The sequence below is a fragment of the Cyprinodon tularosa genome, unplaced genomic scaffold (genome assembly GCF_016077235.1).
Source record: "Cyprinodon tularosa strain WSP-4 unplaced genomic scaffold, ASM1607723v1 ctg810, whole genome shotgun sequence".
Lineage (NCBI taxonomy): Eukaryota > Metazoa > Chordata > Actinopteri > Cyprinodontiformes > Cyprinodontidae > Cyprinodon > Cyprinodon tularosa.
In genome coordinates, this window is record NW_024039575.1 from 397,629 (window position 1) to 407,541 (window position 9,913).

The 9,913-nt window shown below is 40.1% G+C and overlaps 6 non-coding genes across 6 annotated transcripts; all 6 read right to left on the reverse strand.

Annotated features, from left to right (window-relative positions):
• Positions 1–204: 204 nt before the first annotated feature.
• trnan-guu lies at positions 205–278 on the reverse strand. Its single transcript has one exon. It is a non-coding gene; the product is annotated as a tRNA-Asn (tRNA).
• A 1,045-nt stretch (positions 279–1,323) lies between these two features.
• Positions 1,324–1,397, reverse strand: trnan-guu. The gene has a single exon. It is a non-coding gene; the product is annotated as a tRNA-Asn (tRNA).
• A 1,045-nt stretch (positions 1,398–2,442) lies between these two features.
• trnan-guu lies at positions 2,443–2,516 on the reverse strand. The gene has a single exon. It is a non-coding gene; the product is annotated as a tRNA-Asn (tRNA).
• Positions 2,517–7,248: 4,732 nt separating this feature from the next.
• trnan-guu lies at positions 7,249–7,322 on the reverse strand. The gene has a single exon. It is a non-coding gene; the product is annotated as a tRNA-Asn (tRNA).
• A 1,307-nt stretch (positions 7,323–8,629) lies between these two features.
• trnan-guu lies at positions 8,630–8,703 on the reverse strand. The gene has a single exon. It is a non-coding gene; the product is annotated as a tRNA-Asn (tRNA).
• Positions 8,704–9,266: 563 nt separating this feature from the next.
• Positions 9,267–9,340, reverse strand: trnan-guu. The gene has a single exon. It is a non-coding gene; the product is annotated as a tRNA-Asn (tRNA).
• Between the last annotated feature and the right edge of the window lie 573 nt (positions 9,341–9,913).

Sequence of the window (9,913 nt, forward strand, 5' to 3'; positions counted from 1 at the left end):
AATACTTGGACATCAAAAACTGGTTCAGCCTTAAAGGCAAACTTTTTCTTAAAATAAATCTGAGTTTCGGTGTAAATTTTGTTTAAGACGTAGTTTATATATGCCACTTTCAAGAGAGGTGGACTCTCACATCAACTTATATGATTACATCACAGGCAGGTGAAATACTTGGACACCAATGCCTGGTTAAGCCTTAAAGGTAAACGTCCCTGGGTGGGCTTGAACCACCAACCTTTCAGTTAACAGCCGAATGCGCTGACCGATTGCGCCACAGAGACGAGTACAAGTATTTGTGGCAAGACGACGACCGACAAACCACCCTAGGCTAATTATTGAGTCAAAATCAGACAGTTCTGAACTTTAGTGTTACAACCATCAGCTTTTTTCCAGGATAGTGACACTTTTCCTTTGAAAAGTGAGACTTTTTCTTAAAAAGATCTAGGTTTAAGTGTTGTTAACAAAGTACCCTATGTATGCTACTTTCCAGAGTGCTGGAAGGGCATTTTCAAGATGAGTAGACGTTGTATCTAAGCCACCACATGGAAAAGCCAGGTTTTTCTGCAAAGCTTTGCACCAAGTAATGCTAAGAAGAGTCTCACAGCACAGCACCTTATGTGGATTACATCAAAGATAGGTAAAATACTTGGACACCAATGTCTGGTAAGCCTTAAAGTTAAATGTTCCTGGGTGGACTTGAACCACCAGCCGACTGCACTGACCGATTTCACCACAGAGACAAGAAAAATGCTTAATTGAAAGACGGCAATTGGCAAACTTCCCTAGGTTAATTATTGAGTCAAAATTAGAAAGTTCTGAAATTTAGTATTGCAGCCGTCAGCTTTTTCCACGATAGTGACACCTTTCCTTGGAAAAGTGACACTTTTTCTTGAGAAAGTCTAGGTTTAAGTGTAAATGTTGTTAACAAAGTACCCTATATATGCTACTTTCCAGAGAGCTGGAAGGGTATTTTCAACTTGGGCATATGTTCAAGATGAGTAGACATTGTATCTAAGCCACCACATGGAAAAGCCAGGTTTTTCTACAAAGCTTTGCACCAATATATGCTGAGAAGAGTCTCACAGCACTGCACCTTATATGGATTTCATCAAAGGCAGGTGAAATACTTGGACACCAAAACCTGGTTCAGCCTTAAAGGTAAACTTTTTTTTTTTTTTATCTGAGTTTCGGTGTAAATTTTGTTTAAGACGTAGTTTATATATGCCACTTTCAAGAGAGCTGGACTCTCACATCAACTTATACAGATTACATCACAGGCAGGTGAAATACTTGGACACCAATGCCTGGTTAAGCCTTAAAGGTAAACGTCCCTGGGTGGGCTTGAACCACCAACCTTTCAGTTAACAGCCGAATGCGCTGACCGATTGCGCCACAGAGACGAGTACAAGTATTTGTGGCAAGACGACGACCGACAAACCACCCTAGGCTAATTATTGAGTCAAAATCAGACAGTTCTGAACTTTAGTGTTACAACCATCAGCTTTTTTCCAGGATAGTGACACTTTTCCTTTGAAAAGTGAGACTTTTTCTTAAAAAGATCTAGGTTTAAGTGTTGTTAACAAAGTACCCTATGTATGCTACTTTCCAGAGTGCTGGAAGGGCATTTTCAAGATGAGTAGACGTTGTATCTAAGCCACCACATGGAAAAGCCAGGTTTTTCTGCAAAGCTTTGCACCAAGTAATGCTAAGAAGAGTCTCACAGCACAGCACCTTATGTGGATTACATCAAAGATAGGTAAAATACTTGGACACCAATGTCTGGTAAGCCTTAAAGTTAAATGTTCCTGGGTGGACTTGAACCACCAGCCGACTGCACTGACCGATTTCACCACAGAGACAAGAAAAATGCTTAATTGAAAGACGGCAATTGGCAAACTTCCCTAGGTTAATTATTGAGTCAAAATTAGAAAGTTCTGAAATTTAGTATTGCAGCCGTCAGCTTTTTCCACGATAGTGACACCTTTCCTTGGAAAAGTGACACTTTTTCTTGAGAAAGTCTAGGTTTAAGTGTAAATGTTGTTAACAAAGTACCCTATATATGCTACTTTCCAGAGAGCTGGAAGGGTATTTTCAACTTGGGCATATGTTCAAGATGAGTAGACATTGTATCTAAGCCACCACATGGAAAAGCCAGGTTTTTCTACAAAGCTTTGCACCAATATATGCTGAGAAGAGTCTCACAGCACTGCACCTTATATGGATTTCATCAAAGGCAGGTGAAATACTTGGACACCAAAACCTGGTTCAGCCTTAAAGGCAAACTTTTTCTTAAAATAAATCTGAGTTTCGGTGTAAATTTTGTTTAAGACGTAGTTTATATATGCCACTTTCAAGAGAGCTGGACTCTCACATCAACTTATATGATTACATCACAGGCAGGTGAAATACTTGGACACCAATGCCTGGTTAAGCCTTAAAGGTAAACGTCCCTGGGTGGGCTTGAACCACCAACCTTTCAGTTAACAGCCGAATGCGCTGACCGATTGCGCCACAGAGACGAGTACAAGTATTTGTGGCAAGACGACGACCGACAAACCACCCTAGGCTAATTATTGAGTCAAAATCAGACAGTTCTGAACTTTAGTGTTACAACCATCAGCTTTTTTCCAGGATAGTGACACTTTTCCTTTGAAAAGTGAGACTTTTTCTTAAAAAGATCTAGGTTTAAGTGTTGTTAACAAAGTACCCTATGTATGCTACTTTCCAGAGTGCTGGAAGGGCATTTTCAAGATGAGTAGACGTTGTATCTAAGCCACCACATGGAAAAGCCAGGTTTTTCTGCAAAGCTTTGCACCAAGTAATGCTAAGAAGAGTCTCACAGCACAGCACCTTATGTGGATTACATCAAAGATAGGTAAAATACTTGGACACCAATGTCTGGTAAGCCTTAAAGTTAAATGTTCCTGGGTGGACTTGAACCACCAGCCGACTGCACTGACCGATTTCACCACAGAGACAAGAAAAATGCTTAATTGAAAGACGGCAATTGGCAAACTTCCCTAGGTTAATTATTGAGTCAAAATTAGAAAGTTCTGAAATTTAGTATTGCAGCCGTCAGCTTTTTCCACGATAGTGACACCTTTCCTTGGAAAAGTGACACTTTTTCTTGAGAAAGTCTAGGTTTAAGTGTAAATGTTGTTAACAAAGTACCCTATATATGCTACTTTCCAGAGAGCTGGAAGGGTATTTTCAACTTGGGCATATGTTCAAGATGAGTAGACATTGTATCTAAGCCACCACATGGAAAAGCCAGGTTTTTCTACAAAGCTTTGCACCAATATATGCTGAGAAGAGTCTCACAGCACTTTTATTTTTTATTTTTTTATTTAACCTTTATTTAACCAGAAAAGTCCCATTGAGTTAAAGTAACTCTTCTTCCAGGGAGTCCTGGCCAAGAAGGCGGCTTAAAAAGTTACATTAACATAAAACCACAGGAGACAAGACAACCACAGCTACATATCATCTAGGCAAAATTAAACACAACACAACAAGATTGGGCATACACATACAACCAAAAAGCAAACAGCAAACAAGGCATCCAATCAAAAACAGTTGCATCTGTCAGTTAATGATGATTTTAACAGGTCTTTAAAAGAATTTATGGATGGAAGTACTTCAAGATTTAAAGTGGCTTGAAGTTCATTCCATGCTTTAGGTGCAAATGATGAAAATGCTGTTTTTCCTAGTTCAGTTCTTGTAAATGGAGTATGTAAAAGTATTTTTTCTGATGACCTAGTCCTGTAAGTACTATCTTGAATGGAAAGTAAATTAAAAATGTATAAAGGTAGTTTACCCATAAGGGCTTTGGCAATAAAAGTCAGTACATGAATTTTTCTCCTCATGTAAAGAGAAGACCACTGTACAGTTTCATAGAGAGTGCAGTGGTGAGTCCTAGCTGATGCACCTGTGATAAAACGTAAGGCAGAGTGGTACAGTACATCCAGTTTTTTAAGTAAGAATAAACTCGAGTGAATATACAGTGTATCCCCATAGTCAAGCACTGACAGGAATGTGCTCTGAACTAGCCTTTTCCTCGCAAGATAGGGAAAGCACTTCCTCATTCTAAAGAAAAAACCCAACTTTGGTCTAAGTTTCTTACAGAGGCTCTCAATATGGACACCAAAGGACATCTTATCATCCAACCAGATGCCTAAATACTTGTAAGATGATACTCCTTCTATTTTAGTGCCATCTTGTGTTGAAACACTAATGTTAGGTGAGGATCGTGAATGTGTGAATGTCATTGTTTTAGTTTTTTTAGCATTCAGTACCAACTTTAATTCAATAAGAAATGTTTGTACATGATTAAAAGCAGACTGCAATTGTGCAAATGCAGCATTCACTGATGAAGCTGTGGTGTACAAAATAGTGTCATCTGCATAAAGATGCACTTTTGCTGTCTTCAGGTACTTACCCAAGTCATTTATATAAAGAGAAAATAAAATTTCACCCAAAACTGACCCTTGTGGGACCCCCATTGTAACTTCTAATGATGTTGAGGTATAGTTATCAATTACAATACACTGCGTTCTATCATTAAGGTAATTTGAAAACCACCGTAGTGCAGTATCACTAAAGCCTATTCTTTGTAATCGCGTCAAAAGAAGATCATGGTCCACTGTATCAAACGCTTTAGAAAGATCAATGAATATTGCAGCACAAGACTTCTTATTATCTAAAGCATTCAAAATGTAATTTGTGACTGTGGTAACAGCTGTGACTGTACTATGACCTTGTCGAAAGCCAGACTGCAATGGGTTTAAAATTGAGTTCTCAGTTAAAAAAAGTTTGAGTTGCTCGTTTATAAGAGATTCAAACAGTTTGGCCAGCACAGACAATCTAGAGATTGGGCGATAATTGTCCAATAAGGAAGGGTCTCCACTTTTCAAAAGTGGGAGGACAAAAGCAGACTTCCAAGATGTAGGTATGGTACCACTACACAAACTAAGATTAAAAATTGAGGCAATAGGCTCAGCAATCAAGTTAGCAGCAGTCCTAAGAAAATACGGTTCAATCTGGTCAGGCCCAGCAGACTTTTTACAGTCTAGTCCTTGCAAAGCCTTCTGAACTTCATAAGCAGAAATACAGCTGAAATTAAAACTATTTGGACTCATATTTGGATCTGGAACAGAAATTGTAGGCCTACCTCTGCTAACATTTGCTGGAAGAGTTGACTGAGTAGCAATTCCAGCATTGATGAAGTGCATTTTAAAAGTGTCTACCATATGTTGTTTATCCCTAATTTCTCCCTGACTAGTTACAATATATTCAGGGATAGTGGGAGGTGGCACATCGCCTGATGATGATTTTATTGCTTTCCAAAATTTCTTAGGGTCATTGAGATTTTCTTTTATTAAATTAAGGTAATGCTCATTTTTTTTACTTTTTATTAGTCTTGTGCATTTATTTCTTAATACCCTGTAGTTCAACCAGCTTGCATCACTATTATATTTTTTTGCTTTTACCCATGCCTCATTACGTTCTCTTATTGCAGTAGCAATACAATCATTAAACCAGGGGTTATCCCTGCCCCTCACTCTAAATCTTCTAAAAGGGGTGTGTTTATCAATGATGGCTATAAAAGTTTTCTTAAAATAATCCCAGGCCATTTCAACATCATCCATAAAACAAACTGCATTTAAGTCACTGTGGAAAATATCATGAAGAAATGCCTGCTCATTAAAACGCTTAAGATGTCGTTTAAAAACAAACCGTGACTTGGTCTTAACCATTTTACAGTCCCTGACGCACGCAACCATGCAGTGATCACTGACGTCATTACAAAAAACACCAGCCGCAGAAAATTTGTGTGGAGCATTGGTCAGGATAACGTCAAGCAGCGTAGATATGTCCATACATTTAATATTAAGGCGTGTAGGTGACTTGATCAGCTGAGTCAACTGCAGTGCATCACACAAGTCTCTTAATGCAGAGGACGACGAGAGATAGTCCCAGTTTAAATCCCCCAAGACGATGTCCTCGCTTGACAGCTTTCCCAGGAAGTCAGACAGCAGCGCAGATGCTCCAGCCACTGCCGATGGTGGCCTGTAGCAACCTACTACTGTCAAGGAAGCGCCATTGGGGAGATTGAGTTTAATGGCACAGAGTTCGAAAAACTTTGGTTTACTAATAGCCTCGATGACGCAGCAGTCCAAGGAGGCCTTTACATATATGGCCACCCCTCCTCCTTTTTTCCCAAGGTCCGTCCTATAGATATTGTACCCTTCGATGTAAATCATATTGTTCGTAATCGCAGGTTTGAGCCAGGTCTCAGATAATACGAGTATATCACTGTCCGTCGTTTTAGCCCATATGCGAATATGGTCGATTTTATTTATAAGGCTGCGCACATTGACATGGATGAAACGCAAGCCACTGCTGTTTTTCAAAACATCGGGACTCGACAGTTCAGTCACTAGTGGTCCTGGGTTTGGATGTATGTTACCTGACAAACACAGAAGAATGGTAATCCAAAGTGCTGATCTTGTTGCGCTGCTGGCGGCTCCCCTGCCGCGCCTGCTGCAGATGAACCGAGATTGTCCAATTTCGGGCCAGCTGACAGGTTCGGTCGGGCAAATTGGCTCAGCAACACATCCAGTTAGGGGTGCAAATCCGCTCGTGTCAGTACACAACCCAGTTCCAGCATTCTATAGTACAATCCGCCAAGAGGAATTATAAAATCCATCATCATTTGCAGCTCCCACGACGCCCATGAACGGTGAGTACAGCGCAAACACAAATGATAGATAAACTGGGAGTCTGAAGGTGCAGCCAGACCTACGTGACTGAGTAGGCCTAGGCCTGGGCTTGCATAGTTGTTTATGGCTACTCATCGCCATAGTGTTACGATTTTTGTGATGCCACTTAAAGAAGTGCTCTGAGGAAAACGTGATCCAAAAAAATCTAAGAAATATAGCCCAATTAATCCATTAAAAACACAGACACAGGCAACGCAGACAGACATGAAAACACCTATGCCGCCATCTTGGATTAGAACTTATATGGATTTCATCAAAGGCAGGTGAAATACTTGGACACCAAAACCTGGTTCAGCCTTAAAGGCAAACTTTTTCTTAAAAAAAAACTGAGTTTCTGTGTAAATTTTGTTTAAGACGTAGTTTTTATATGCCACTTTCAAGTGAGCTGGACTCTCACGTGACCTTATATGGACTACATCACAGGCAGGTGAAATACTTGGACACCAATGCCTGGTTAAGCCTTAAAGGTAAACGTCCCTGGGTGGGCTTGAACCACCAACCTTTCAGTTAACAGCCGAATGCGCTGACCGATTGCGCCACAGAGACGAGTACAAGTATTTGTGGCAAGACGACGACCGACAAACCACCCTAGGCTAATTATTGAGTCAAAATCAGACAGTTCTGAACTTTAGTGTTACAACCATCAGCTTTTTTCCAGGATAGTGACACTTTTCCTTTGAAAAGTGAGACTTTTTCTTAAAAAGATCTAGGTTTAAGTGTTGTTAACAAAGTACCCTATGTATGCTACTTTCCAGAGTGCTGGAAGGGCATTTTCAAGATGAGTAGACGTTGTATCTAAGCCACCACATGGAAAAGCCAGGTTTTTCTGCAAAGCTTTGCACCAAGTAATGCTAAGAAGAGTCTCACAGCACAGCACCTTATGTGGATTACATCAAAGATAGGTAAAATACTTGGACACCAATGTCTGGTAAGCCTTAAAGTTAAATGTTCCTGGGTGGACTTGAACCACCAGCCGACTGCACTGACCGATTTCACCACAGAGACAAGAAAAATGCTTAATTGAAAGACGGCAATTGGCAAACTTCCCTAGGTTAATTATTGAGTCAAAATTAGAAAGTTCTGAAATTTAGTCTTGCAGCCTTCAGCTTTTTCCACGATAGCGACACTTTTCCTTGGAAAAGTGACACTTTTTCTTGAGAAAGTCTAGGTTTAAGTGTAAATAACAAAGTACCCTATATATGCTACTTTCCAGAGAGCTGGAAGGGTATTTTCAACTTGGGCATATGTTCAAGATGAGTAGACATTGTATCTAGGCCACCACATGGAAAAGCCAGGTTTTTCTACAAAGCTTTGCACCAATATATGCTGAGAAGAGTCTCACAGCACTGCACCTTATATGGATTTCATCAAAAGCAGGTAAAATACTTGGACACCAATGTCTGGTAAGCCTTAAAGTTACATGTTCCTGGGTGGACTTGAACCACCAGCCGACTGTACTGACCGATTTCACCACAGAGACAAGAAAAATGTTTAATTGAAATACGGCAATTGGCAAACTTCCCTAGGTTAATTATTGAGTCAAAATTACAAAGTTCTGAAATTTAGTCTTGCAGCCTTCAGCTTTTTCCACGACAGCGACACTTTTCCTTGGAAAAGTGACACTTTTTCTTGAGAAAGTCTAGGTTTAAGTGTAAATAACAAAGTACCCTATATATGCTACTTTCCAGAGAGGTGGAAGGGTATTTTCAACTTGGGCATATGTTCAAGATGAGTAGACATTGTATCTAGGACACCACATGGAAAAGCCAGGTTTTTCTACAGAGCTTTGCACCAATATATGCTGAGAAGAGTCTCACAGCACTCCACTTTATATGGATTTCATCAAAGGTAAACGTCCCTGGGTGGGCTTGAACCACCAACCTTTCAGTTAACAGCCGAATGCGCTGACCGATTGCGCCACAGAGACGAGTACAAGTATTTGTGGCAAAATGACGACCGACAAACCACCCTAGGTTAATTATTGAGTCAAAATTAGAAAGTTCTGAAATTTAGTGTTGCAGCCATCAGCTTTTTCCACGATAGTGACACCTTTCCTTGGAAAAGTGACACTTTTTCTTGAGAACATCTAGGTTTAAGTGTTGTTAACAAAGTACCCTATATATGCTACTTTCCAGAGAGCTGGAAGGGTATTTTCAAGATGAGTAGACATTGTATCTAAGCCACCACATGGAAAAGCCAGGTTTTTCTACAAAGCTTTGCACCAATATTTGCTGAGAAGAGTCTCACAGCACTGCACCTTATATGGATTTCATCAAAGGCAGGTGAAATACTTGGACATCAAAAACTGGTTCAGCCTTAAAGGCAAACTTTTTCTTAAAATAAATCTGAGTTTCGGTGTAAATTTTGTTTAAGACGTAGTTTATATATGCCACTTTCAAGAGAGGTGGACTCTCACATCAACTTATATGATTACATCACAGGCAGGTGAAATACTTGGACACCAATGCCTGGTTAAGCCTTAAAGGTAAACGTCCCTGGGTGGGCTTGAACCACCAACCTTTCAGTTAACAGCCGAATGCGCTGACCGATTGCGCCACAGAGACGAGTACAAGTATTTGTGGCAAGACGACGACCGACAAACCACCCTAGGCTAATTATTGAGTCAAAATCAGACAGTTCTGAACTTTAGTGTTACAACCATCAGCTTTTTTCCAGGATAGTGACACTTTTCCTTTGAAAAGTGAGACTTTTTCTTAAAAAGATCTAGGTTTAAGTGTTGTTAACAAAGTACCCTATGTATGCTACTTTCCAGAGTGCTGGAAGGGCATTTTCAAGATGAGTAGACGTTGTATCTAAGCCACCACATGGAAAAGCCAGGTTTTTCTGCAAAGCTTTGCACCAAGTAATGCTAAGAAGAGTCTCACAGCACAGCACCTTATGTGGATTACATCAAAGATAGGTAAAATACTTGGACACCAATGTCTGGTAAGCCTTAAAGTTAAATGTTCCTGGGTGGACTTGAACCACCAGCCGACTGCACTGACCGATTTCACCACAGAGACAAGAAAAATGCTTAATTGAAAGACGGCAATTGGCAAACTTCCCTAGGTTAATTATTGAGTCAAAATTAGAAAGTTCTGAAATTTAGTATTGCAGCCGTCAGCTTTTTCCACGAT